We start from the raw sequence: 27,571 nt of genomic DNA, 5'->3' as shown, positions 1-27,571 counted from the left end.
GTTGCCCACACTCACCACTATTATTCAACATAGTTTTGGAATTTTTAGCCACAGCAATCAGAGAAGAAAAAGAAATAAAAGGAATCCAAATTGGGAGAGAAGAAGTAAAACTGTCACTGCTTGTAGATGACACGATACTATACACAGAGAATTCTAAAGAGGCTACCAGAATACTACTAGAGCTAATCAATGAATCTGGTAAAGTAGCAGGATACAAAATTAATGCACAGAAATCTCTAGCATGCCTATACACTAATGATGAAAAATCTGAAAGAGAAATTAAGAAAACACTCCCATTTACCATTGCAAGAAAAAGAATAAAACACCTAGGATTAAACCTATCTAAGGAGACAAAAGACCTGTATGCAGAAAACTATAAGACACTGATGAAAGAAATTAAAGATGATACAAATAGATGGAGAGATATACCATGTACTTGGATTGGAAGAATCAACATTGCGAAAATGACTATACTACCCAAAGCAGTCTACAGATTCAGTGCAATCCCTATCTAACTACCACTGGCATTTTTCACAGAACTAGAACAAAAAAATTCACAATTTGCATGGAAACACAAAAGACCCCAAATAGTCAAAGCAATCTTGAGAGAGAAAAACGGAGCTGGAGTAATCAGGCTCCCTGACTTCAGACTACACTACAAAGCCACAGTAATCACGACAGTATGGTACTGGCACAAAAACAGAAATATGGATCAATGGAACAGGATAGAAAGCCCAGAGATAAACCCATGCACATATGGTCACCTTATGTCTGATGAGGCAAGAATATACAATGGAGAAAAGATAGCCTGTTCAATAAATGGTGCTGGGAAAACTGGACAGCTACATGGAAAAGAATGAAATTAGAACACTCCCTAACACCATACGCAAAAATAAACTCAAAATGGATTAAAGACCAAAATGTAAGGCCAGACACTATAAAACTCTTAGAGGAAAACATAGGAAGAACACTCTTTGACGTAAATCACTGCAAGATCCTTTTTGACCCACCTCCTAGAGTAATGGAAATAAAAATAAACAAATGGGACCTAATGAAACTTAAAAGTTTTTGCACAGCAAAGGAAACCATAACCAAGACGAAAAGACAACCCTCAGAATGGGAGGAAATATTTGCAAAAGGAGCAACTGACAAAGAATTAATATCCAAAATTTACAAGCAGCTCATGCAACTCAATATTAATAAAACAAACAACCCAATCCAAAAATGGGCAGAAGACCTAAACAGACATTTCTTGAAAGAAGATATACAGATTTTCCACAGTAAAACTCCTTACAGTGTTCACTCTTCTCCCTGTCTCTATTTTCCAATCTCTAATTCTCTCCTCAAATTACTCATCCTGAGCTTCTGTCTCTACCACTTCCATGAAATTGTTCTTTTTAAAGACATCAACGACAAATGAAGCTATTCTTAATTTCTCTTTTCCCATAATCCGCACATTTGAACCATTTGAAAATCAGTGGACTCTAACTCCAGAACGTTACAGAAATCCCTCCAATTTTCTCCATCTGTACCACAACCACCCTGGTCAAAATGATCATTATGTTTTCCTTGGAATCTTCCCAGTCTCCTCTTTGATCTCCCTTCTATTCTTCTCTCTTCTCTAACAGCAGACAAAATAAAATATTAATTGTCATATCCCTCCCCTGCTTCTAATCCTTCAGTAGCTTTATTTTGCACCTTAATAAAGTCTAAATTCCCTATTATGTCTTATGGGGCCTTATATTATCTTGTTCCTGTCTATCTTTTGGCCTGTAATTACATCAAAATATCTTCTGTTTATTACACTCTAACCACAGAAGTTTCCCTTGGTATTCCTTGCAACACCAAATTCATTCCTACCTTAGGCCTCTGAACTGGTATTACTCTGTGTATGCCTCATTCCTCATAGCAAGGGTGGCGACCAGGGCAATTGCCCAATTGCCCTGCCCCAAGGATGTACCTGGAACTGTTTAGATAAAACATTGTACTGGGCAAAATTATGAAGATAGATGATAGATATTAGATAGATAGATATGTAGATAGATAGATAGATTTGTGATTGTACTACCATTTCAGTCACCTCAAGTCCTGAAAAACAATACTTTAACCCTATGGGCTCTATTGTGAATAGAAATTTAAGACCATGATAGCAGATTGGGGAGGAAAACATTTTAACAAGGATTTTTCTCCAGAATCCCTAAACCAAGATCTGTATTACTAGTGGGTGAACAAATACCTTCTCTTACATAGGACAGATAGAAGTGAATGAACAAGGGACCTTGAGCCTCCCCTGTCTGCTTTCTTTTCTCCTTCTCTACTACTTTCTTCTCCTTTGGAACAGGTATTCAGTCTCCCCACTCTCTTAGCTTTATAATGCCAACCTCCATCTCTCTACAATACCACCATCCACATTGGGAAATCTGTGATGTAAAAATCCATATTTTTATTGATACTCATTGACATAGGAATGTTACCTTTGCAAGGTATTTACATTCTAAAAATATTTGATATTCAATTCTGGTATCATGCATTTTCCCATATAATTAAAGCTATTTTAAAAAATATTTTAAAAGGGAAAGTAACTGGGCCAGAGGCCAGACAAAAAGAGGAATATGGTGATAACACTATTTTATAAAACTGAAACTACCCTCTGACAAGCTTGGCCCTAACTGCAAAATGCTTTCTTTTTTCCCATTAATATTATGGTGAGAATCTAATTTCCCCCTCCTCTTTCTTCCCCTATTCTTAATTCTTTTCGTTCACTGGTATTCTCTCTGTCGCAGTTTTATTTCAGGCCTTAGTCAAGGCCCACTAGAGTTACAGAAATAGCTCCAATTTTTGCTCTACCCTATCTTTTACATTGTGGTCAGGAAACCTTTTCAAAAAACAAACAAAAATCTATGTGGGAGGCACTTAGGAAATATGGAATATTCAAAAAATCAGCTCACTAACCTACTCAAAGTCCTCCAGTGTCCTCCCATAATGTTCAGATTAAAATGTAAACCTTTAAAATCCATCTGACCATGGTTCCCTCAAGAGTTTTTCTCCTGACATGCCCCAAGTACTTAAAGCTCCAGACTAAGAAAATCATGTTTCCCCCCCCCAAATCAAATCTCTCAGGTCTCCAAGTCAAACACACAAGTGAATAAATTCTTTATAAAAGGTCATTAGGAGGGAAGAAGATCTGAAGGCAGTAGGACAGCTTGAAGCAAGAACCTGTTTCCCATGCAAAGATAAGTTGGAATGAACTTCCCAGAGAAAATGAAGCACACTGAAGAAAATAAACCATCTACTAGGACACATAGCTTCTAGTAATCATATTTACACGTGTCATGATATGAGAATGAGTTGTATGTTTCCTGCTCCAACAGAATGATTTGACAAGAGACGTTTTAAATAATCTAAATGTACATGGATTATCCTGGACCTACAACACTGCAATAATTCAGTTAGGGAGTGACAATTTTAACACAGTTAGACTAAAGATAAATTTAGAGACAACAGGGCTGACCTTTATGAAGAGTAAAACACTGAAAAAATGATGCTATAGAATCACAACCCCCTTACCCAAATGATTTTAAGTGACTTCAATACTACTTCTCTGACTAAATAGCTTCTTTAATATAACAAGTAGATTAACACAATTAGTACTCTAATTTATATCACTGGTCCCCGAGTATATAGAAGCATAAAAAAATTACAGAATTATCTTCCCAACTTAAGTAGTAACCACACAGCTCAAGAGTAGAGATGATGATAGATGATTCATTAAATAATTAAATTTGTATTGTCTAAAACACGAAGCCAAAGACAAGGGAATGCTTAAGTATCTATTATATGTAAGTAATTTTAAATACTTTTATCATTTAATTTTGACATTAAACCTATATTATAGGTACTATCACCACCATTTTACAAAGGAGGAAATTGAGACTAATGGAGTTTAAATATCTTTCCAAGGAAACATAGATGGTAAGCAGGAGAACTTGGACTCAAGCCCAGAACTGCTATTCCTAATCCCCAAATTCAGATAATAATAAATATCTTACAGAGTTTCTGTGATTATCAGATAGTATATTAAAACTGTCCATCATAACATCCAGTTCACATTAAATGTTAAGGGAACGGATCCTTCCTGCCTAGTTATAAGGAACTACTCCATAGGCCAAGTATTTCAACAACTTTATAACAATAATCTTGGCAAATTCATACATATTATAGACTTTTACTCAAATTCTCTAACCTTGGGGCTGTAAATTTCAACTCCTCTTAGTGTCAGGTCAATAACAGCAATTGGCTGGCTTATAGGGCTTGTGTAGAATCGAGAAGTGCATGCCCAGGTATACGTATTAAATTCAAAACAAAACAAAACACCTCAGCTGTTCAAGCATGAAAGCATTCTCTGACATACTAAGCCCAGGGGCCAACACTCTGAGAACCTGACCTACTTGCTGAAGGCAAAACCAGACAGACCCGTTAGCTTGGCCTAGAATCCATCATCAGAGAGCTGATATGACATCCGTATCTCATTCATCCTAAAAGTTAACCTCATCTGGTGCAGACAAAAGGGCCCATAACCTCTAGCACATAGCCATAATAATATTTTCCTAATTTCCCAATGTTTGCCATTCCTCAGTCAAGACTGATGGACCAAAGATAACACCTAATTTAGGATCAGAACATTATTTCCCTAGTTGAGAACCAATCAGTTTCCTTCCCTTGAAAATTTGAACTGAATGATGAGACTGCAATTGGTCTTTCTTAAGCATTCAAGCAGAATGATAATGTGGAGTTTGGACTTGAGCTTTTGTAAAGGCATTCCAAATTCACAAGGAAGAGAAATATATGGGAAAGCAAAAAGTACAAGTAAGTAGAAGGAGCTGACTGGGTGAGAGGTGAGCAGAAAAGAGAAGACTCAGATTAGAAAGGAGAGGTGAGAGAGAGGGAGAGGGAGAGGGAGGGGGGGAGAGGGGGAGAGAGAGAGAGAGACCCCCAAACACCATATAGCTTCTCAGAATTACAGAGGTAACTCTGGCCTCTGGCTCCCACCCTTCTGGGTCTGACTTTCTTGAGCCTTCCTGTATAGTAGCACCCAAATTACATTTCCATGATGTCCACAACTTTACAACACACCACCCATTTTATGTGAATGTATTTGAGTGTAATTTTACATCTTGACGCCTAAGAGTACTTGGTAAACACATCATCGATTCTTCCATTAGATGCACTTTTGCTTAATTCTTACATTACAAGGTCTGTAAATTTCCTCCTCTCAGAAATTTTCATTACATATATGTCAATGCTTAGGATTTCTCACCATTTTGTAAATTTCCAAAATTTCTATATAATCCTGAGACAAGAAACTGGGAATTGATGGATAGGTTACAAAGATTATCTCTGGAGGGCCAAGGGCACATCTAGAGATGTATAATTGTTTCATTTTTATAGATATTCCAAAAATTCTTTCTAAAAGCACTGGCACCACTGAGCAATGTAACACTATAACAGTTTTATTACAACATTGCTGGCATTGACAATGCTCTTTTGATTTCATGAGAATATTAACATATAATAAAGTGCAAACAAAAAAGTGCTACTGGTGGTCTTTTGGTAAGGTAGCAATAACAAGAATGAGAAAGGTTTAACTTGGGTACTCCTGGAAGAGGAGATTCGAGTGTTTTAAAGAGGACAGCATGATATAGAGATAAAAAAAAACAACAACACACACACACTGGGATATAAAGAAAAATACCCAGTTTCTGATATTGGTCTTGATATAAGTAAGTTATTTGGAAAAGACACCTTTTTTGCTTTATACATTGGTGATATCATTTATAAAACAAGAATTAACAAAAATATATTGTTTTGCTATTTATTTGGACTTGTCTAAGTTGTTTGACTTGAGATGAATTTAAAACACTCCCTGATCTAGAAATATAACGTTCAGACCAAATTTTCTGATAACAGTAACCAGAAGATCTTTAAAAAAATGTTAATCTATTTGAAATTATCAGAGCTATGAAAGTGCTGCAGAATTATTTGGGGGAAGTTCTAGAGAGAACAAATAATTCCAAAGAAGTGAGAGAAATTTGAGGAGTTATTATTCCTTTAGAGATGTATGTCAATTCTAGAAGAGATTCTTGAGAGACTGAGAAACTGAACATTCTGAGAGACTCACAGGCTGGGAGACAGACACTGGAGTTTGGAGCCTACCAAGGTGAGAAAAGGAGCAGGTAAGTCCCCTAGGCTTTCATCTAGAATCACAAAATATTATACCCTAGATATGAGGGTGAATCAGAAATAGAATTGTTATCCAAGGGACAAAAGCCCCGTTCTTTTTTCCAGTTTTATTGAGATATAATTGACATATAACACTGTGAAAGCTTAAGGTGTACAAGGTGATGCTTTAATATACTTATATAGTACAAAATGATTACCATAGTAGGATCAATTAACACCTTTATTACCCCACATAATTACTATTTTTTTGTGGTGAGAACATTTAAGCTTTATTCTTGTAACAACTTTCAACTATATAGTATGGTATTATAAACTATAGTCACCGTGCTGTATGTTAGATCCCCAGAACTTACTCATCTTGTTACTGGAAGTTTGTAGACTTTAACCCATATCTTCCATTTCCCCTATCCCTAGGCCCTGGCAACCTCCATTCTACACTGTTTCTATGAGTGAGGCTTTTATAAATTCTGCATATAAGATCACAAAGTGTTTATCTTTCACTATCTGATTTATTTCACTTAGTATAATGTCCTCAAGGTCTATCCATGTTGTCACAAATGTCAGGATTCCCTTCTTTCTCATGGCAAAATAATATTACATGTCATATTCATATACATATATATATATAGTGTCTTTTTCCATTCATCCATAGATGAACTCTTAGGTTGTTTCCATATCTTGGCTATTGTGAACAATGCTACAATAACCTTTGGAGTGCAGATATACCTTTGAGATCCTGATTTCATTTTATTTGGATATATACCCAGAAGTGGGATGACTAAATCATATCCTAGCTCTATTTCTAATTTTTTGAGGAAACTCCATACTGTTTTCCAAGGTAGCTATACCAATTCACACTCCCAGCAATAGTGCACAACGGCCCCCTTTTTTCCACATCCTCACCAGCATTTATTATCTCTTGTCTTTTTAATAGCCATTCTAACAGATGTGAGGTGGTATTTCATAGTGGTTCTGATTTTCAACTTCCTGATAATTAGTAGTGTTGAGCATCTTTTCATGTACCTGTTGGTTATTTGTATTTCTTCTTTGGAAAAATGTCTATTTAGGTCTTCTGCCCATTTTTTAATCTGAATGTTTCTGTTTGCTATTGAGATTTTTTTTGATATTAACCCCTTATCAGATAAATGGTTGTCACATATTTTCTCCCATTCTGTAGGTTGTTTTTTCATTTTGTTGATTGTATCTTTTGCTATACAGAAGATTTTATGTTTGATGTAGTCCCACTTAATTATTTTTGCTTTTTTTGCTGTGTTTTTGGTATCATATCCAAAAACTCATTACCAAGACCAATGTCAAGGAGCTCCTTTTTGTTTTCTTCCAGGACTTTCATGGTCTTATGTTTAAGTCTATAATCAATTTTGAGTTAATTTTTGTGAGTGGTGTAAGATAGGAGTCCAATTTAATTCTTCTGCAAGTGATTAAACAGGTTTTCTAACAACTGTTATTGAAGAGGCTATCCTTTCCACATTGAGTATTCTTGACTCCCTTGTCAAATATTAATTTATTTCTGGGCTCTCAGTTCTGTTCCATTAGTCTATGTGTTCCATTAGTCTAGGTTTTATCCTCTAAGATCAGAAGATAAAACCTAGAAAGCAAAAAGAAAAATAGATGAAGAAGAGAGAATTTATGTAATAAAGAAGGGTAATTGAGCTAATTGTTCTATATTATCTTTAAGTGGAGTAGCAAGTGTAAATTGGAAAGGATGGTCACAGAAGAAATATTGGAAGAGATCATAGCTGGTAATTTTCCAAAACTGATGAAAGATATCCAACCATATATTCAAGAATTGCTACAAATACAAAGAAAATCATAACTACATGCAAAAGTGTAAATGTGCTTGAAAAAAGACACAAAAAGAAAATCTTAAGAGTACCATATTTCAAACAAAAGGAGAAAGTACATACTACCTTCAGTAACTTAGTAAGACTGATTGCTAATCTCTCAATGCAACAATGAAACACTGTCTTCTGTCTTGGAAGACAATGGAGTACCTTCAAATTTTGGAGGTGGATGAGGGACTGGCTAAAAGTCTTTATCCAGTCAAATTTTCTTCAGAAGTGACAATAAAAGAAAGATATTTTACACACACACACACGCACACACATAAACTAATGGGATTTATCATAACCAGACCTGCATTTAAGGAAGTACTAAACATATACATTAAGCATAAGGAAAAATATCCCAAATTCTAGCTATAAGATGGAGGACAGAATGACCCCTACAAATTAAAATACTTTTTGCAGAAAAATAACAATATCTTGTATAGCTTAAAATATATGTGTAATTAAAATACACACAGCAAACATGCTTAGGACTCACGCTGAATGCTATGAAGAATGCAATTTTGTACAGGAAGGTCACTGCCCTCATGGGTATGGATGGACAAGAGCAAACAATACATATTATGCTATATCTTGAATCAAAGTACTTGTGAATTTGAAAGCACTTATCTTGATAAACAAATTTGGAAATTAAAAGTCTGAATCAGGCATTTACAGTTACATTTTCATTTCTGGGGGAAAGAATATCAAAGGATCTCCTAAGATGTCTCATAGATCCAGGGGAGTTTATTATTTCCCAAGTCAGTCTTACATACTCAGAAGCTTGATTTTTGTTAATAAAATGACAACAGATTTGTCTCTCAAGGGAAAACTCCTATTTACCAAGATCATAAGAATAATGTATTAGTTCGTAAAGCCAAACTATTAAAGGTTATGCATATATCTCATAATATTCAAAATATAACACCCACATGACAATCCTGTATTCTCAATATCAGTGTTAGTTTGCTATAAGAATTATCACCCAGTTTCCCTGGTGGTGCAGTGGTTGAGAGTCCGCCTGCCAATGCAGGGAACACGGGTTTGTGCCCCGGTCTGGTAGGATCCCACATGGCGTGGAACAGCTAGGCCCATGAGCCATGGCCGCTGAGCCTGCGCATCCGGAGCCTGTGCTCCGCAACGGGAGAGTCCACAACAGTGAGAGGCCTGTGTACCGCAAAAAAAAAATTATCACCAAAAATGGGAGACAGTTTTCAAAATAATCAGACTAGTTTCACTGTATACATACCTATTTAGAAAAAGACTACTTTTCAGAATCAGGCTTGTTCACAACCATCTTATAAAATGGAGTCTTTGTCAAAGGGTCATATCACTCCCAGTACATTAGCTGAGGTCACTAACAATATACTTTTTAGTCAGTCCATTCACTGATGCTACATGATGATGGGTTATTTCCCTCCCTGACTTATTTCTATATTTGAATAACTTAATAGACTTAAGTTGCCATTGGGGTTATTATGTTTCTTAAGGCAATATGCATATGTCCTTTTTATTTTCAGTTGATTTTATACTTTAAATTACAGAGAATACTCATATTTCTCTTATTTCTAACATTTTTGATAGCTTCACCTATACACTGACAACAGAAAAATTATTGCTCTTCTTAAGTAAAATAACTAAAAATATATCAAACATACATGCATGTGTGTTATCCAAATTGTCTGTTGGTTATTGTTGTTCTAAAAAAATCTGATGAAAGTTTTGTTTTTTTTTGTGGTACGCGGGCCTCTCACTGTTGTGGCCTCTCCCGTTGCGGAGCACAGGGTCCGGACACGCAGGCTCAGTGGCCATGGCTCACGGGCCCAGCCGCTCCGCGGCATGTGGGATCTTCCCGGACCAGGGCACGAACCCGTGTCCCCTGCATTGGCAGGCGGACTCAACCACTGCACCACCAGGGAAGCCCCTGATGAAAGTTTTAACACTGCTTTTTTAACTTACCTGATGAACAATGACATTTTCTACACCATTTGCAGCTTCAAAGGACTGACTGACAGGTGGCATAGAATGTATAAATGGCTCTCTTTGACATGTTATAAAAATGGACAATCAGTTAAAGCTTGTGGGGTGGGACAGTAATATACAAAGTTAGACATATGCTTAAAATGTACTCAAAAATATTAACACCAATGAAAGTTTCTGGACCAGAGAATTAAGGAGAATCTAGAAAATCTGAAATTAATAGGAATATATGACAGCAGTTCTATCTGGACCAGAAGACTGGTTAAATGTATCTAGATGGAGAGAAGGTCATTGTATATATCATAGTCCTAAAACTCTAAATTGTTAAAAACAGATAATACACATGGTAGGTAGGTATGACTAAACAGTTAGGAAGACATAAATGAATGGCATAGAAACACTGTGAATTTAAGACTTTCTATTCTAGAAATCTTGGGAGAATGTTCTATTTTTGTATTACTGACTGAGGCACTTAGTAATGACTGAGTTATAACTGTAAGCTGATATCTCTGCTTGAGCAAGTTATTTCAAGGGAATGCCTTACTAGAGAGGATGAAGCTTCCCTAGACAAGAAGTAAAATTCAATCTTTTTTTTTTAACATCTTTATTGGAGTATAATCGCTTTAAAATATTGTGTTAGTTTCTGCTTTTTAACAAAGTGAATCAGCTATATGTATACATATATTCCCATATCCCCTCCCTCTTGTGTCTCCCTCCCACCCTCCCTATCCCACCCCTCTAGGTGGTCACAAAGCACCAAGTTGATCTACCTGCTTTGCAGCTGCTTCACACTAGCTATTTTACATTTCATAGGGCATATATGTCCATGCCACTCTCTCACTTCGTCCCAGCTTACCCCTCCCCCTCCCTGTGTCCTCAAGTCCATTCTCCACATTTGCATCTTTACTCCAGTCCTGCCCCTACGTTCTTCAGAACATTTTTTTAAAATTCCATATAAATGTGTTAGCATACAGTATTTCCTTTTCTCTCTCTGACTTACTTCACTCTGTATGACAGACTCTAGGTCCATCCACTTGACTACAAATAACTCAATTTCGTTTCTTTTTATGGATGAGTAATACTCCATTGTATATATGTACCATATCTTCTTTATCCATTCATCTGTCAATGGGACAATTAGGTTACTTCCATATCCTGGGTATTGTAAACAGTGCTGCAAGGAACACTGTGGTACATGATTCTTTTTGAATTATGGTTTTCTCAGGGTATGGGATTGCTGGGTTGTATGGTAGATCTATTTTGAGTTTTTTAAGGAACCTCCATACTGTTCTCCATAGTGGCTGTATCAATTTACATTCCCACAGTGCAAGAGGGTTCCCTATTCTCCACACCCTCTCTAGTATTTATTGTTTGTAGATTTTTTGATGATGGCCATTCTGACCGGTGTGGTGATTCCTCACTGTAGTTCTGATTTGCATTTCTCTAAGGATTAGTGATGCTGAGCATCCTTTCATGTGTTTGTTGGCAATCTGTGTATCTTCTTTGGAGAAATGTCTATTTAGGTCTTCTGCCCATTTTTGGATAGGGTTGTTTTTTTTGATATTGAGGTGCATGAGCTGCTTGTATATTTTAGAGATTAATCCTTTGTCAGTTGCTTCATTTGAAAATATTTTATCCCACTGTGAACGCTGCCTTTTCGTCTTGTTTATGGTTTCCTTTGCTGTGCAAAAGCTTTTAAGTTCCATTAGGTCTCATTTGTTTATTTTTGTTTTTATTTCCCTTTCTCTAGGAGGTGGGTCAAAAAGGATCTTGCTGTGATTTAAGTCAAAGAGTGTTCTGCCTATGTTTTCCTCTAAGAGTTTTATAGTATCTGGCCTTACATTTAGATCTCTAATCCATTTTGAGTTTATTTTTGTGTATGGTGTTAGGGAGTGTTCTAATTTCATTCCTTTCCATGTAGCTGTCCAGTTTTCCCAGCACCACTTATTGAAGAGGCTGTCTTTTCTCCATTGTATATTCTTGCCTCTTTTATCAAAGATAAGGTGACCATATGTGGGTGGGTTTATCTCTGGGCTTTCTATCCTGCTCCACTGATTTATAATCCCCTCTCCTTGTGCACCCCGAAACAACAGTCTCTTGACTCTCAGGCAGTTCCAGACTTTTTCCTGGATCCCCGCCCAGTTAGCTGTGGCGCACTAGCCGCCTTGAGGCTGTGTTCACGCAGCCAACCCCAGTGCTCTCCCTGGGATCTGACCTCTGAAGCCAGAGCCTCAGCTCCCAGCCCCCACCCACCCCGGCTGGTGAGCAGACAAGCCTCTCAGGCTGCCGAGTGCTGGTCGGCACTGATCCTCTGTGTGGGGATCTCTCCACTTTGCCCTCTGCACCCCTGTTGCTGCACTCTCCTCCATGGCTCCAAAGCTTCCCCCCCACCAACCCCCTATTTCTACCAGTGAAGGGCCTCCTTAGTGTGTGGAAACTTTTCCCCCTTCACAGCTCTCTCCCAGAGGTGAAGGTCCCATCCCTATTCTTTTGTCTCTGTTTTTTCTTTTGCCTTACTCAGGTACAGGTGGAGTTTCTTGCCTTTTGGGAAGTCTGAGGTCTTCTGCCAGCATTCAGTAGGCTTTCTGTAGGAGATGTACCACATGTAGATGTATTTTTGATGTATTTGTGAGGAGAAAGGTGATCTCCACATCTTATTCCTCCACCATCTTGAAGGTCCTCCTCAATCATTTTATATATGAGGAAAGTGAAGATTAAAGAAACTATCTATATTTTTAAGGTTACACAAGAAGTAAGATATTTGTGTAAGCATTTACACATAGATAAATAAACTAGCTGAACATAAACAAATGAGTAAGATACAGCTTTAAAAGAAAAACATACAGGAAAGACTTAGTGATATCAAATGACGTTTTGTTAAAAGCTGCATTATGAAATGCTCATCAAATAATTGAATGAAACATATTTAATTTAATATAGAGGAACTGCAAGTCTAGAATGTAGTTCATCAGACTTCCTCTGAATTCAGCACTGTCAAACCAATTCTGCTATATTTTATCCAACTTCTAGCATGACCTCTCAAGCAGGACTCTCATAAACTAGAATCCCTCTCCTGAAAAGTTCATGGCTTTATAGTCATGCAGGTACTATTGGTAAAGGATACTCAAGAGTTGATTATAATAAAAAAAAACAAATCTTAGAAAATAGCAGAAACCAGCAGCTATTTATTAAAGATCAAGAGAAATTGTAGGAACTGGCAAAAAAACCCCACATAAATCAGTAATCTATTTCCCTGTGTCTGTTAACAGCTCTTAGATTACAATATGTTTGGATCTAATTTTATTTATTTATTTATTTATTTTCAGAATGGTTTGCTGCCCTCATATTTGTTTAGTCTCATATTAGATAATTTCTTGTTAATTTCTATATTTCACAGAACAGTTTCTAATTAAAGTTGAATGCAACCTAAGTGGACAACCTAAGTTGATCCGATTTAAAATAACATTGAGTAGATCACATATTTCACTGAATAGAGAAATACCGTTTTAAAGAAAAACGTCATAGATTTTATGTGGAAAGGACTTAACCAACGTCAAACTGTTAAAAGCAGACATGACTGGGAACCTGGTGTCCCTGGCAATATCAATGGTTCCCAAACTTAGTGGATTATCAAGAATCACATTTCCATGCCCATCAAAAGAAATTCCAATTCTGTAGTCTTGGGAAGAGTCAGTAAATTGCAGTTAACCAGCAACCATGCCCCGACTGTGCACAAACAGGCACAGAAAACACTGCAAGTGAATACAACAATCAGCTAGCTTAGGTCTCATTACGTTGAATGATCATGGGCATTTCACTTAACCTCATTTGTAAATGTAAAAAGTTAGATGAGATAATTTCTAAAATGCCTTTTGACTGCAAATTTTATAGTTTTGATATAGCCTCTTGCCTAGTCCAGGGGTTTCTTTCCAAGAATGCTTGATCTCTCAGCATCACTCTGGAGGTTATCAGTTCCACTGTAATAAAGCTCCCTATGCTGAGCCAAGATATTGCAACTTCCACCGCTTTGTTCAAGTTCTACCATTTGAAAAAAACATATTCCTGTCCATCTGATAGCCCTTCGGATGCTTAAAGGCTGATTTTGCATCTTTCCTACAAAATTTCTTCTCCAGGTTAAAAAAGATATAAAGATTATAGCCATGAAAGAATATACTTTCTTCTCGATAAGTTACTTGAAATGGAACAAGTTCTCAAAATCAGTAAGATGTTGCTTCACCAGGAAAGAAGAAAAATCAGAAAAGTAATTTGGAATCTTTTATCAATACTTACATTTAGAGGAAATCTTGCCAAGAAGAAGGCTGAGGAAAATTGTAGGAGTGTTACAGCCTACCAGCAGATGGGTGTGGTAAATTCCAAAGTGAGGAATGGAAGATTGAGAAAAAAATGATAAAAGTTACATACATTTGAATAACTTTCAAAATTAAACTGTATGGACTGTAGCATATTCTTTTAAAATCATGATATTGTTTTTGATATCCTGTTTCTATTGAGGAAAATTTAATCAAATCAATGTCCAGATTATTTTTATACTATATAGTCATTCAAATATAACATTTATATATAATGTGATCTAATTACATAAAACAAAAATAAGATGCTGTCTAAAAAACAGAGGATAAAGGAGGTATAATAGAATACTATTTATCTATGAAAACGTGATCATAGTAAAAATAAATTATACACCAAATCCAAGAATTATATAAATAGTAGGTTTAACATACAAAAGAGGTTAATTCAGGAAAAATAGAAGTATTCCATTTACAATTCAGGGAAAAGTTTATTAAACTTATTACAAGTGGTGCAGTTACTAGTTGCCTGCAAATATGTGTGTAATCAAAGCTACAAAATGGTCTTACCACTCCTCTTTCTTTTATACTCAAATTTTTAATTTCATCCTTATTTAGTTTTTCCTTTATTTCCTACAAACTTACTACTTTCCTTCCCACTCTTCAAAACTGTTATATGCTTTACAAAATTATTAGCTCAAAAGTCCTTTTTTCCAAATATGTTGTGGATATTTTTGTCTCTTGACATTATTGATCACTTTTCCTTCTTGAAATTCTGTATCTTTAAGTTCAAAGACATTAAAATGTCCTGATTTTCATTGTACTTGTGTCTGTCTTTCTTTCTGGGGATTGTCTTCTTTCATTTTTCCTTCTACAGGAAGCAAACCTATTCTTGTTTCTTTTTTTTAAATACAAAATCAATAATTATCAGTCTTTAATATAAATCTCTACTTCTGAACTCTCAGTAAGCTTCTAATCCCTTATCTCCAACTCTCTCCTTAACATTTCTACTTGGATGTCAGTCTATTATCCTACAGAATTGAAGAGTGTTAAAGTTCCAACTGACTTGAAGATCATCTAGCAAAATCTCAAGTTCCAGATAAGGATATAACTTGAAAGAATAACCATGCAAAATCACTCAGATCATAGGGGTAGGACAAAGACTAATGCAGAAGTTCTATGTTCTCCAGTCCCCAAATAATTTGTAATGTAGCACACACATGATTTTTGTTTGGTCGATATTTTAGATTAAATTCATAAATTTTATAGACCATAATTTATTAAAGTAAATTAGTATGTAGGGCAGGATAAGGTCCATAACAAGTTTAGGCCAAACAAATATATATTTGGCAATGTCCAAGATTGACTCACAAAAAAATTGTTTGTTGGGCTGAGTAAGAATCCTTTTTGAAGTTTTGAGAACCTATAAGATAACTGCTTTGAGTTCATGGGCTCAGTTCTCATGGGTTGGTAAACTTGATATCTCAAATATCCCTAAAAATTTGGAATCTGCTCCAGTGACTGTATTAAGAATGCTCTTATCAAATTTAGATGTCTGGGATGGCAGCTTGAGTAGTTCAGCAGACCTAGTCCCAAGGAAACACAGGTGACAACCGGTAAAAAGCAGAAAAAAGATAACCATTCAAACTCTCTGAAAATTATTCTAAGGACATAGATAAAATTAAGAAACATTTATTTTTTAAAAATTTACTAAATTTTGGTGAGAATCTGTGGCACTTGGTCATGACTTGTTCCCTCACTCCCCCACTCTCCTCTCCCTAGACAGTAAGCACAGCCCCCACCATGCCTGGTCCCTCTGACCCAAGTTCCCCTCACCAACAAATTTCTAGGTTCATCTGAAGCCTAGGAGCTGGCCTCACTTTTCACTTTCATGCCCTGGCCATTGATATGCTTGTTTAGCTCTACTAAAGTAACAGAGCTTGATTGCAAAAACAAACAAACAAACAGAAGTGCCAATCTAGGCAGTATGACCAATAAAAAATGGTTTCCCTGTCCCCTCACCTCTCAGTCAAAAGATACGGTATTTCAACATCAGGAGCAGGCTATCAGAATTTCTCTTCTCCATCCCCCAGTGACAAATGGCAGAGGCTAAATTCCTGGTGAGTGTTGCCAAGAACTTAGGGGCTCCCTTCCTCAACCCATCCTTTCCATAGAGCAGAGGATCTACTCTAGGCTGAGATTTTTCTGGCCTTTATTTCATTTGCCTCAACTCATTTATAGGACAAAAGTTCTGTATTCAGAGAAGCAAGCTGAGAAGGCTACCATATCCATCCAATACTCTCATACTGGAGTGGTGTCATTCAAGGAGAAGGGGAACACTGTCCCTATTCTCGGCTCTGGAGCAGGTGCTTGGAGATGTTTCCCAGTGGGATAGGCAGTTAAAATAAAGAGCTCCAAAACTCTCCTCAAAGTTACTGAGAAATGAGTGCAATTTGATTGTGGAAGTTATGTAGCTTCCATTTGTGAGGGAGCTTTATAAAGGGTTTTGGACCCAATTGTTGTCACGTCGCCATCAAATATCAGAGTCTCTTTGATTCCAGCTCTGGTCCCTGATAGCCATTTCTGGTAACCAACCAAAAAAAGTTTCACTCAACCTTCTGTTACAGGGACATTCTATGATTCATAGCAAGAATTTGGTCAAAGCACTCAGGCCTCATTTTATTCTGGCTATACCTAAACATGATCCTGAACTTTTATATCACAAATTCAGAGTAATACAGTAGCTTGACACCTGGTCTCAATCCTAACTCATTAAAAATTTCAAGTCCTTTCCCAACTCAAATAACAGTTTATAATATTGAATTTTGGTGAAATTAATGCATAAAAGTATGGTGCCTTTTTTTTCCTGCAAGGACATATTGAGTACCTGATCTATTTAGATTAAAAAAGAAAATAAACTTGATAATAAATGTGAGAGTATGTATAATGCAGCTAACCATCGCCTCCATTCTAACCTTTGTTCTTTCTTTCAAATCAAAGTATATTTTCCATGAACCCTTTCCATGTCACTGAGGAATCTTACTGCTCATCTTCTACATGTTTCCTCTTAATTTTTATACTCCTTTATATCACAAAGTTTCCTCCTTACACTCGGGGGGAAAAAAACTCCTTATATATAAAAATAATTATCTCCCCAAAATATTTTTAAAGAATTTGAGACCCACATATTTTCAAGGAAATACATAGAAAAATTCAAGGAAATTTTTAAATTGTTTACAGCGGTAGTATCTAAGCATTATCCAAGACACGTCTCCATTTTTTGGTTTTGATATGAGAAATAGAAATTCACATTTCCAGACAAAAACAAAGCTCACACGTTTTTCCTCCCCTTCTTCACAGAATAAAATTCTTGAAATAAGTGTAAATGCCTTAGCAAGACTTAAGATTTAAAATTTCATTAATTTATACGAAGCTTTTAGGCAAATACCTCAGTGTTGAGAAGATATAAAGTAACTTCAAAGTTATTAATTTTTTTTTTTTTTTTTTTTTTTTACCATTTTTGAAGTACAATGTGTGGTAATGCTTTTTCCCAGGGAAACTTTAACAATGTTATATATTTAAAAACTGACCTGGAGGATGGGCAAGTCAGAAAGGAATCAGGTTTCCGGACCTTGGATGTTGGCTGACTGGGATTGGGGCTCCACAGCTCTGCCTCAGCGCTTGACGTAGCTGCCCCGGGAGCTTCGGGGTATCGGTTCTGGAAGGAGAGAGATTTGCGGCCGGCGCCTGTGCAGTTCGCGGCCTGCGCATGAGCAGTTCGCGGCCCGCGCATGAGCAGCTCGCTGCCCGTACTGTCAGACGCCGGCTGTGGCGCGTCAGACTCCGGCTGTGGCGCGTCAGACTCCAGCTGTGGCGCTTCCGAGCGTGCTGTGGTGCTTCCGCGCCAGCGCCATTTCTGCGCCTGATCCAGTTTCCAGCCACCTGACCGTGCTCCTGGGAGAGGCCCTACCTCACTGTGACTCGGAGTCTTGTGGGGGTCAGGCATCCAGGAGGATTGAGGTTTTCTTGATATGTGGCGTGTGCGAGACTCCTGAGGACGACTCCGGAACCGTGGGCCTCCGGCATCCAGGTCGTTGAGGTAAATTAAAAGAAAAAGAAAAACTATTTATATATATATAAAGTTTTGCTTCTAGAAGTGAAGCATGACGTGACGGTTAAGGCACTCCTTATCAATTTATAGTACAATTTTAGTTTTTAAAGAAATATTGAGACCACTGATTTTTTATACAAGCTATATGTCAGAGGATGATGAGAATAGCTGAGAAACTAGTTACGTGCGGTGTCCATTTTACAAGGTGTATTGTTTTGATAGACTGGTGGCCCTGGGAAGCAAATTCTGGTACAAAGTATTGGGCGAACCCTGTGCAATCCTGCACGGTTTTACCTAGTGCGCCTGGAACATAAGGCCCTGACCACTCTTTTTTTTTTTTTTTTTTTTCGCGGTAGGCGGGCCTCTCCCATTGCGGAGCGCAGGCTCCGGACGCGCAGGCTCAGCGGCCATGGCTCACGGGCCCAGCCGCTCCACGGCATGTGGGATCTTCCCGGACTTGGCACGAACCCGTGTCCCCTGTATTGGCAGGCGGACTCTCAACCACTGCGCCACCAGGGAAGCCCCCTGACCACTCTTTAAACAAGACATTTCAAAACAGCCAGGCTGTCTCCCTCCATGAAAAAGAGCAGGCTTCTTCACTGTTGATTATAAAATACCAGATTCCCTAAGCTCCTGTTTCTCTTCTGTAAGAGAATGCACGGTGTGTGCAGGTATCCATCTGGGACCTTAATTTTGCCACTGTTGTGTTACCAACCAGGGTTCTTGGCCTTCTTAATAGAAATTGATCAGAGGCCGGACAAGAACGTCAGGCAAGGCTTTATTGGGGCCCCTGCTGCAGCAGCGGGGAGCAAGAACAGACAACAGGTTCCCTTGCTTGCTCGCTCCCTGAGCCAGGGCGAGCTGGTTCCTTCTATGGTTGAGGGTAGGGGTGTGTCCAGGGGTTGGGCCAGAGGGGCGGTTTAGGTGTTTTGCCCACCCTTTAGGTGGTGGTGTGTGCAGGGAGCATGCGCAGTACCCTGCTTTTGCTCCCCACCCCCTGCATTTGCTCCAAGCTCTTCAAAAGTGGCAGTTGGGCTTTTTGGTCTCTTTGTATCTTTTGTCCAGAATTTGTCCCAACTACTCATGCATGCAGTTATTTTTAGTCCCATACAGTGTCTTTGTATTTTATTCCTTGAGGAGAGGTGTCCAGGTGCAAGCATTGCAGCACTGCAGCAAAGGGTGCCAGGTCCCAGCCTGTCTCATTTGGGCTTGGGGTCAGGGGAGAGCTAATTCAAGTTTTATTCTCATGCTGCTTGCTTTGCTATGAATAATGATTTAATTTGTCTCTAAATCAGGAGTCTTGTTTCTCTGCTAGCACCCATGAAAGGGTAACAGACTAACTTTTAGTTTGTAAGTAGGGTAAAGACAAATTTCAGACGCTGATGCAGAGATTTACATGAAGAAATTTTGCGGGGGAGTGTTTTCTGTGGGGGCATGGAAGAAGCAAAACTAGGCAGAGGGAAAACTTGATCTATGATCCAGTCACACCAAAGACCCCAACCAGTGCTGCAGAGAACTTGGGATGAAGGATAACCCTTCAGAGATGCAACAGATTGAGGCAAGAAGGTCTGGCCTTTGTGTCTTTGCATGTGGACTGATCCTAAGAACGAGGCATGCTCTTGAGCATGGTGGCCTCTCTTTGCCTAAAGCCAAGGAAAATAGGGGAAACCTGGCTGTGCACCCCAGCATCCACTAGGGCTGTAAATCAAAAATATCAGATGAATGGCCTCTGACAAAACAATGAATTTTCTTTGGAAATATATGGCATTTCTGTATTGTCATGCAATGGCATTTGTGAGTTTAAAAAATACACTTCTGAGATAAAACCCTGTTTTTAAAATTTTAGGTTGCATGTGTGAATAGACTCAAGTAAAATAGTTACTTTGGTAAGATTTGTGACTTCTATTCTGAAAATATCCACTTTAAAAGCAAAAAATAACTGTGCCAGCTTAGCTTTTGTGGTTAATTATGGACAAAATATCAATTATCAACAACTAAAAACTTTTTCCAAGTAACTACTGCCTTCTCTTCTCATTCACCTGAACACTCTGGTAATTTCTTATATAATTATCTAGGCATCTGTAATGTAGTTTACAATCATGAAATACAGATTCGGACAACCTGAGTTAGAATTCTCACTCTTATTTTTTGCTTTACTTTGCACACATTGCTTCGTTTGTCTTTGCTACAGATTTCTATTTATTACAGTACAGATAATGATTGTATTTAGATCAAAGCGTTGTTGTTAGCATTTGAGATACTCCACTTGTCTGTGTACTTAGAAAGGAGTAAGTTGTCAATATACCTCAACCATCATTATTATGCTTTATTGTATTTATGTCTAGAGTGAAAAGCTCTCCCTTCCTCTTATGAAGAACATGTGTGTGTCTATATACTTGGGCTCATTTCATAGCCTGAATCTCATTACTGAGTTCTAAAGGGCATGGGCAGTGTCTTATTTAACTGTGTATTGCCAGTGCTTACTGCAGTGCCTGACATACAAATGAACTTAATTGCTTGTTGAATTAATGAACAGATGGATTAAATAATAATGCATTTTTTCAGTGTTGCTGGGTTTGATACAGAAACACAATTTTATGCTTAGAGACCTTCATAGCAAATGAAGATAAAAGCAAAGCTGTCAGTAAAGATGGTTTTGAGTAACAAATGTAGTATCTGAGGACAGTGCTGGTAAATATCTGTGAATGTTGTTCAACAGGGGAGGATAGCAAATACCTCCTAACATGGTGTTCTTATGTTCTTACCTCTTGGTGCACTTGAGAGCAAAATTTCCTATCCTTTATTACAATACTAAAAGGTATGCAAGCTAGTAGAGAGTAAAATAATAAGGCAAGTAAGTATTTTCTTGTTATTCAAGGTTATCAGTCTAATGATATAGGAATTCTTATGTGGTAGTGCTTGAGAAAGAGCATCTGTTTTCTTTGGAGGAATATCGTATAAGAGTTGGTGCCTAAGCTAAAGCTTTAAGAGCAAGAAAATCTGAATTAAGTTAAGATATGGGTAGAAGAAGAGGTCTTGGGGGAGACTGTTCCAAGCAGTCATGTGAGTAGTATGTGCAAAGTAGCATATGTGAGCGAGAGAATTTATTTGGAACTTTAAGTAATTTAGCTCAAGTGATGAAAAATGAGTGAAGGGAAATGAAAGAAGAGAAAAAGTAAGAGAGTTGATTGGGGTGGAGGAGTCTTTGGATTCCCCCTGAAGCAGAGCCTGAGCCAGTGATGTAAGTATTGATGTAGGTATTTTATTTGGAAGGTGATCCCAGGAAGCAAGATTGAAAGAACAGGAAGGGTAATTCAATTAAGAAGAAACGGCTAATATAAGAATAATTATCAAGGCCACTCCTTTGTATAATGGGGGCTCAATTTCACCACACCTCCTGAGAAAAATAAATAATAGTTCCTAGAGTTGTCCTCCTAAAGGAAAGAAGGCTGGAATATTTACTTACAGGCACTCAACTCCTATCAATTGAGGTTGTCCTAAGGTATTAATTCCTCCATATTTTCAGGGTTCACCTGGGAACTCTCCCAGCCTGGCACCACTTTCTACCCCAGGAGGTGAATCATTGGGCTGGAAGGCAAGTTAAGGCTTTGCAGCGTACACTTGGTATGGCATGTTGTCATCAAGAGATCAATTGGAGACATAAACTGTGGGCATAAACTCTCCACAGTAGCTGCAGATGAAATCAGAGATGGGCTAAGGGGATGTGATGTGAGGCACGAATGTGTCTGCTAGAGGTAAATAAGCAGGGTTAGACAATGGGGGCCTTGTACACCTTATTAGGGAGCTTGGAATTTACCTATTTATCTTAATGAACTGAGGATGTGTGGAGTGAGAGACTTATATGATCAGATATGGATTTTTTTGGACATGAGATATCCTCATGTCCTTGATATAAGCACTTATAATGATATGATTAAACATCAAAATCCAGTTGGATAACATGGTACTATACCCAAGGCCTGCCAATGTGGAGAAGAGATTACATTACATGCTTTTGGCATTCTGCTGCTGCTCAATTAAAAACTCCTTTTAATAGGACATTAAATACAAATTATTAACTTTTAATAGTCCTTAGCAAATATTTTGTTATTGCAAAGAGAGATACCCCTCATTATATTGGTAACATTTACTGTGTAAAAACCATATTGAAATGTAGTGACTTAAAACAGCAATTACTTATTGCTGACAGTCTGCATGTTGGCTAGGAGCCAGCTGACTTAGGCTGGGCTTAGGTGGAGCAATTCTATTCATCATTCTCCCAGGCCTATTCTCCCAAGCACCTTCTTTCTTTGAACGTGGCTAAAGTGTAAAAGAACAAGTAGAAACATATAAGGTTTCTGAGGGCCTAGGCCTAGAACTGATTCACTATCACATCTGTCTCATTCCATTAGCGCAACAAGTCAAATGGCCAAGACCAAAGTCAAGAGGCAGGGAAATACAGTGCCAATTTAGTGAGAAGTCACATGGCAAAGTGTGCATGCCTACAGATAGAGTCAAAAAATTGTGTTCACTAATACTATTTACTACACTGTATTAGTTTCATAGGGCTGCTGTAACAAATTACCACAAACTTAGTGGATTAAAACAAAAGATGTTTATTCCCTTATAGTTCTGGAGTCCAAACGTCCAAAATCAAAGTGTTGAAAGGGTAGGTTCCTCCTAGAAGCTCTGAGGGAGCATATGTCCCAAGCTTCTCTCCTAGTTCCTACTGAGTATAGACAATCCTTGGTGTTTCTTGGCTTGTAAACATATCACTCCAGTCTCTGCCTCTGTCTTCACATGACTTTTCTGTGTCTCTGTGTGTCCTTTCTTCTATCTCTTAGAAGAAATGGAGACTCATCATTTTATTTAAGGCCCAGCCTAATCCAGGATGATCTCATCTCAAGATCCTTACCTTAGTTACATCAGCAAAGACCTTTATTCCAAATAAAGTCACATATTGAGCTTCCAGGTAGCATATCTTGGCGGGGGAGGGGGGCACTGGTGGGGACTGTTCACCTCACTCTGCAAACTCACTCTCAAATACAGTTTTCAAGATATTTTACCATGGGTATCATCACATCCAAGTTAGTGATTGGATTTAGCACCTTAGATTTTAAATAAACCAAATTTCGATAATTAAATCTTTCATGTATGAAAATACCGTATCACTCAAATTTTTGCTAAGAACACTGAAGTAGGAATTATGTGAAAAAATAAATCAATTTAATATAGAGATTTTATTTAATATAAATGTACAAATGACATGAAAAATGCTACCAAAACTTTAAACAGCTAATAATGATACCATGTCATTGTATATTTCTTAATTTTACATGTTAATAAGGTACATAGTTGACCCTTGAACACTGGTTTGAACTCTGGGGGTCCACTTATATGCAGATTTTTTTCACTAAATACCTACTACAGTACTACACAGTCTGTGGTTGGTTGAATCGCAGATGTGAAACTGTAGATACGGGGGGCCAACTGTAAAGTTATATGTGAATTTTTGACTATGTGAGGGTTGGTGCCCCAACCCCCATGTTGTTCAAGGGTCATCTGTACTCAGTTCTGGACTCATAAATGTACACATCAATCAGATGTGCAGCAAGTCACAGACCTGTGATTTGATACAGGCTTCCAGAAAATCATGGAGCAAAAATAGCCAATAATAGAAACACTTTGGCAGTAGACATGCCATCTCAAATTTAGAAAACCCCAGAAAGTATTTGTACAAGAATGGATAAGGAGTTAGACTGCTTCTAATCACTATTGTCTTCCACAAATTATATAGCAAAACTGTGGAATAAAGGAGTATTGGAGTAAAAGGTGTGGTCCCAGGCTGGTGCCAATACATGAAATGTTTAGTTCTATTCATTACCAGTCCTCAGTGAAATAAGGACAACTTCAGGGTATTTAGTAACTTTTATTGGAATTTTACATTACTTCTACATCCTAATTATATGATTATAAGACTCACCTCATTAAACATGGTCTAAATCATTTGAGTTGCATGTAAGGAACTGGGTGCTAGTCATGCACACTTATTAACTGTGTGATAATTAAGATTTGTCAACTTTAATCCTAAAGTGTATTAAACTTGGAACCCATTTCTTTCATGAAAAAGTAACTTAAATTTTTGGAACTGGCTACTGATGAAGGATTGAAGATATTTTGAAAATGTAGCATCACTTACGTTTTGGATAATAGTTAAAAGTGATTATCCTGAGCTTTATGAAATTGCTTTAAACTCTTTTACTCCATTCCCATTCACTTACTTCGTTAAGACTAGTATCTCTACTGTTGGTTTTCTTGAAACAAAATATAGAAGCAGTTTTAACATAGATCATCTTTTGTCACATAGTCATCGTTCCAACCTAGATTAGATAAGTTAATACATTTACCTAATCTCAGTTGTCAGGTTAAAATTTTAAAATATCGATATACATAGTGTTCATTCTAAATATGTGAACATTTAAGGTGGAAATCACTATTTCACTTATAACCTTTAAGTTATCCTTTTTAATGACAAAAATTATAAGTTTAATAGCAACTATCTATATTAATTGTCTTTATGTACACTTTTAATGAACTTTTTTTCCAAAACAACTTTTTACTGAAGTACAGTTGATTTATAATGTGTTAGTTTCAGGTGTACAGGAAAGATATTCAGTTATACATATATATATTATTGTTCAGATTCCTTTCCATTATAGGTTATTACAAGATATTGAATATAGTTCCCTGTGTCACACAGTAGGTCCTTGTTGTTTATTTCATATATAGTAGTGTGTATCTGTTAATCCCAAACTCCTAATTTATCCCCCCTTTCCCCTTTGATAACCATAAGGTTTTTTTCTAATGTTTGTGAGTTTATTTCTGTTTTGTAAATAAATTCACTTGTATCATTTTTTTAGATTCCACATATAAGTGACATCATATGATATTTGTCTTTGTCTGACTTAATGAACTTTTAATGAACAGCATGTAAGTTTTACATTTTTCGCTTTTTCCCTATATTGTTTGTTATAATTATATGTGTAGTGGTTCTAATAGTATAAGATTAGATATAAAAATGTATTTATCTTAGACTTTTCCTTGTCATATTTTCCTAGTAATACACTTTAATTCTATTTTTAAAATATATTGGCTTATGATAGTTGCTATTTTAAATAAAGCGGTGCAGCATGAATAGTTTAAGAAACAATAAAGTAGATGACTCTTGACTAGGTATCAGAAATTGTCCAGAAATAAGTTATACTAATATGTGAATCAATAGTGGTATAGATCTTACACCCTTTTCAAGAACTCAGGGCAATGTCCATAATACATAGAAACCTAAGATAGCTAACAAGTATGTGTATGATCTATTGAGTAATTTTTTATGACAATAATATTAATAATTAAAATTATAAATAGCATTTGACACTCTTATAATGCTTTACTGATTATATTTGAAACCCTTGTGATATTGGACATGAAATTTTCAAACTACATATCCTAATTTAATACTTTACAGGGATATTTGATGCTGATTTTACTATGGAAGTGTTAGAGTACCAAGGAAATGAGGAATTGTTTCTCTGATTATTCTTTGAATGAAAAATGATATAAAAGGGCTTCTAACATTGGCAAATAAATGTGGATAATGCAGCAGCTACAGGCAAAAAGATACTCTTATAGGAGAAAAAAAAAAAATACAGAAAACACCTCAGTTCAGAGAGACACAAAGGTGTGGTATTTTCAGCAATTCCTACCATTCCTATTATTTACAGGCAATAATGATAATATATAGCTAGAATTTTTTTGACCACATAAAATGTGTTAGACATTCACTACACACATACACCCACCCACACGCATGCCCGCATGCACATGCACATGCACGTGCACACCCATCCATTCCCTATGATGCTCAAAAGAAGCCTGTAATTTAGGTACCGTGATGGTCTTTTGATGTGTTTACTTAGTTAGGCTACACTTACCAGTGATTAATCAACCACTAAATGTTGCTTTGAAGATATTTTGTAGATGTGATATGGTTGACTTTAAATAAGGGAGGTTACTCTAGAAAATCTGGTTGGGCCTAAATCGGTCATTTGAAAGGATTTAGTAGAAGAGCTGAAGCTGCCCTAATGAAGAAGAAATTCCTCTTGTGGACAGCAGGTATAGCCCATGCCTGAGACTTTGCCTGCCCTAGGGAATTCACATTTGCCTAGCCACCCCATAGTTGTGTAAGCCAAGTCCTTGTAATAAATCTCTTAATATATATCTGCTAAACCCTGACTTATACTGGTGTTATCATACCTGTTTTAAAGATTTGAAAAAGTTAAATTTCTTATTGAAGGTGAAGGTAGCTTTGTAAGTGCCTGAATAAGGATTTGTACTCAGATTAGCAAACGCCAGAGTTTATAGCCCTTAGAAACTGTGCCCTGATACAGGAGCAGTGTTTGGGTTTGTATGTGATCAGCAGACTTTCCATATAGCCCTCAGCCATCTCTTAGCAATGAAGAAGTGGACCTTAATACCAGACAGAGCTGGTTACACATCCTCTGGAGTATGTTGAAAATAGAAACAGTTTATTGAGCATAGTTCGCATTAGTGAATGTAGGTTAAACCGGTCTCAACTTTTTGAGGCTAGAATCAGGTTCTTCCAAGAAATGGTATCTATAGATATCTTGAGTGGGAGGATCTTATTCTACTATAACAGTCAGTATTGCTAGCAAAATCTACAATAGAAAGACATATGTAGCTCTTTTATTCCTTTTCCCAGCTCTCCATTCAGAATTCTGTCTTTTGGTTTGGATATAATGTGCATTTTGCTTTCATAAATATTTTTTTACATATCTTCACAACTCTAAGAGATAATTGGAGTGGATATTTTCTCTTTTTATTAGCCATGAAATGTAAAACTTAAGGAAAATTTAAAAGACACTTGCTTAAGGTCACATAGCCAATAAGTGGCTAAATCAGAAGTTAAAAGCAGTTTCTGCAACTCCATCCTTACTTTCATGCTCCACATTTGATCACCCTTCAAGCAGAATGCAGGTTTCCTTCCTTCCATTGTTTCTAGATGGCCCACTCTG

The sequence above is a fragment of the Phocoena sinus genome, chromosome 13 (genome assembly GCF_008692025.1).
Source record: "Phocoena sinus isolate mPhoSin1 chromosome 13, mPhoSin1.pri, whole genome shotgun sequence".
In the NCBI taxonomy this organism is placed as follows: domain Eukaryota; kingdom Metazoa; phylum Chordata; class Mammalia; order Artiodactyla; family Phocoenidae; genus Phocoena; species Phocoena sinus.
Note: the sequence above shows the minus strand (reverse complement) of the source record.